General features: G+C 42.6%; 1 long non-coding RNA gene across 1 annotated transcript; it reads right to left on the bottom strand.

Moving 5' to 3' along the window:
* Positions 1–953: 953 nt before the first annotated feature.
* On the bottom strand, positions 954–2,987 carry LOC125866184 (uncharacterized). The gene is made up of 3 exons (XR_007446468.1): positions 2,866–2,987; positions 2,356–2,432; positions 954–1,199 (listed from the first exon to the last, which is right to left on the bottom strand). It is a non-coding gene; the product is annotated as an uncharacterized LOC125866184 (long non-coding RNA).
* Positions 2,988–3,221: the final 234 nt, after the last annotated feature.

Here is a 3,221-nt window from a genome sequence, read left to right as displayed (position 1 = left end):
CGAGGGATGTCTAACACCTTCCCCTCGAGGTAATTTGAACCCTTATCCTGATCTCTGGTTCGTTGACCTCAGTTAGATTTAGCTAGGTTAGATAGGTGCCCTAACGCGCCTTAATTCGTTAGGTGGCGACTCTTCAATCACTCGACCCAAAAGCCCAAAAGAGTTGTTAGGTCGTGCATCCTAAAGGAAAGTCCGTTTTGAGAAAAACGGGGCGCGACAGAATGACGAATCTGCTGGAGATATTAGGTTCTAACCATTAGGTGTTTCATGCTTTATGTGGGGTTTACTTTATTAGGCTATTTCATTGTTTATTTGGGATTTACCATGCTAAGTTGTTATTTGATTTCCGTATTTACTCGCTTTCCTGATATACTGTTTATTTTATGTTTAGTCTTTTTCCTTCTTCCCTATTTGTGTATTTTCATGTTTCGCCCTTTCCTTTTTTCCTTTATGTGATTACTTTCATGCTTAATCCCATACCTCCTTCCTTATTTGTTGGATTTCTTAAATGTTTATACGCTTATTTCTATTTATTTATGTATTTATTTATTTATTTATTTACTGCTTTCCTTAAAACTGTCAATATGTTACCGCTTTCAACCTAAATGCTAAATTTTATCGCTTTGATAAACTGACATTCCGCTCATACTTCCCCCAATTGGGACCCTCTTCCTTTTTTTTAATTTTGTTACAGTGATGTTGTGCCTTTGCACCTCTCACAACTACTCCAAATCTCTTCAAATACCCAGTATAGAGAGTCGACATATGCGTGGACGGAACATATAGTTTTAGTACCGGGAGACCACGAGTGTCACGACCCGATTTATCAAGTCATGATGGCACCTACTATAACCCACCAGCAAGTAAGCCAACCCGTAACCCGGAACAACAAGTAATGGGTCTGAGGGTAGAAATTAAACAAGAGTAGGAAAATAACAATGTAAACAGGCGGAAGCAAACCAAAAACATATATACAAATAAAGATCCCTCCCAGAACCTGGAAGTCACTAGTACAGAGCTACTACAAAATGAGTACAAGTCCCAAAACTGGACAACAGAGACTGGACTGTCTCGAAAGGAAAAAGACAAGTCTATATATACAGATGGAGACTGAAATAGTACAAAACGTCGTGTGCTCACCCCCGTCTCCGGATAAGTCTACTCCAAGCTCGATCAACGCTGGCTACTAGTGCTCGGGCCTGCATCATAAAATAGATGCAGAGCGTAGCATGAGTACCAAAACAACAGGTACCCAGTAGGCATCATAGGCCGACTGAGCAAGATAAGCAAAAGTGAACTGAAATGCAAATAAAGGGTCACATCAAGAGCAAAGAGTAGGAAATGGGGGATATGTACACGAGCGTACAGGCAACAAAGACAAGCAATCTAACTAACTCCGCCGGGCTCCCATAAACCCGACGGGTACGCTCGTGCACAATAAAAGAAATCACCTGCACGGACCCCCATAAGCCCGGCAGATGCACCGGCAGTTAAAGTAAAATAATGGAGCTAGAAGGTCTATCACAATATTACCAATTTCCGGACTTTTAACTGAACCATTCCCAATTATATTCCAAGATCTCATTACGTCCCGGACTTTAATCGGAATCTCTCCAACCTCCAAAACCTCAACCTACAGATGAGAATAATCAAAACTAACTGAAGCTTTAGTGAGGAATTGGGAAGACACCACGTGCAAGCTGGACCACGGACTCGAACCGGGTACTATAGCTAATGAGTCAACCTATATGGGCTGGACCACGGACTCGAACCGGGTGCTGTAGTCAAAGGTCGGGCACGGGTGGGCTGGACCACGGACTCTAACCGGGTACTGTAGCCTAAACCAGATCACAGGTGGTAAGCTGGACCACGGACTCTAACCGGGTACTGTAGCTAAGCCTGGACATAAGTAAGCTGGACCACGGACTCTAACCAGGTATTGTAGCCGATAGAAAATCAGGGCATTATGGATACAAGGTCATAAGCTGAGTTACCGACTATCAGACTCAAGTCTGCTATATCAATCTACAAGGAGCTGACCGTCCGAAACGACGTCGGAAAAAGTTCTACTGCCCAACGACATCCGAAATCTCGCAAGTCTATGGCAACACTAGTCTAAGCCTAGACTAAGGCCAAACATACTTCAAATCAATATTATCATATACACCACCAGATATGGATATTCAATAATATCAAGAGACATGCTGTCATAATCCAACACTTTCCCGAAATAAGGTCTAAGGCAGGAATTATAGAAATTTAGCATGCTCGACACCCGAACCCCTCCATACTCAAGCAAATCAATAAACAATTGCCTAAACATGCTCAATCTCACGAGAGAAAACCATAGCCTACCTGAAAGCCGATCACGCGTGCTCCAACTCACGGTACCGGATCTTTTCCTCTCCGAACGGTCTCCAAATGCTTCCCCACTAACAAAAGGTTAATCACCTCGTCATTACGAATATATTGACACTAAAATTATATTTTTCGGAGACGGACCCAAAATCGGGTCTAAAACGGGATTGTGGGGCCCACAATTGGAATCTCGAAAACGAATCCGTGAAAACGTCCCAAATACCTTACTAAACTAATACCCCAAAATTTAGCACAAACAGATGCCTAAAACATAGCAAATCAGCCACAACAATTAAAATGGGCAGCCCCTTGATCACCAATTTCTGGAAAAACGAGACCCTTTCAACCCAAACAGATTATACCACGACGATCCTTGCGAAAAACTCTACAAGTTAGCCTCAAGAATGACTCAAAACGGACCTAAGATGATCAAGATCTCACATTTCAAAATTCAACAACAATTCAATCCGGAAATCACCCTAGCAGTGGCTAAAATCGATTCCTTACCTCAAACGAAGCCTCCCCTCGCGTTTCTGAGATCACCGCTAGATTCCCCACGAAATTCTCTTGAAGTTTGCCTTTTGAATCACTTAATTTGGACTCAAAATGAAGGAGAAATCTTATGTTGAAGTTGAGGGAAAAAATGGACGAAATTCGTCCTAAATTCTGGAAACTTCCAGATTTCCACTTCGCTGCCACGTGGCGTCGCGTGGCTCTGCCATGTCACCGCCGCGTCAAAATTCTACAACCCTTCAAACTTAAATTTCGATGTTTCGGACTCGTTCGGAGTCGAAAAAATATTAACCTTATATGGAATCTGATTGGAAACGATATTTCGGACTCAACGGTGAAGGCGAAATTTC

Source organism: Solanum stenotomum, chromosome 5, assembly GCF_019186545.1.
Source record: "Solanum stenotomum isolate F172 chromosome 5, ASM1918654v1, whole genome shotgun sequence".
Classification (NCBI taxonomy): Eukaryota; Viridiplantae; Streptophyta; class Magnoliopsida; order Solanales; family Solanaceae; genus Solanum; species Solanum stenotomum.
The sequence above is the reverse complement of the archived record's forward strand: the minus strand, read 5'-3'. Positions and strand labels throughout refer to the sequence as shown.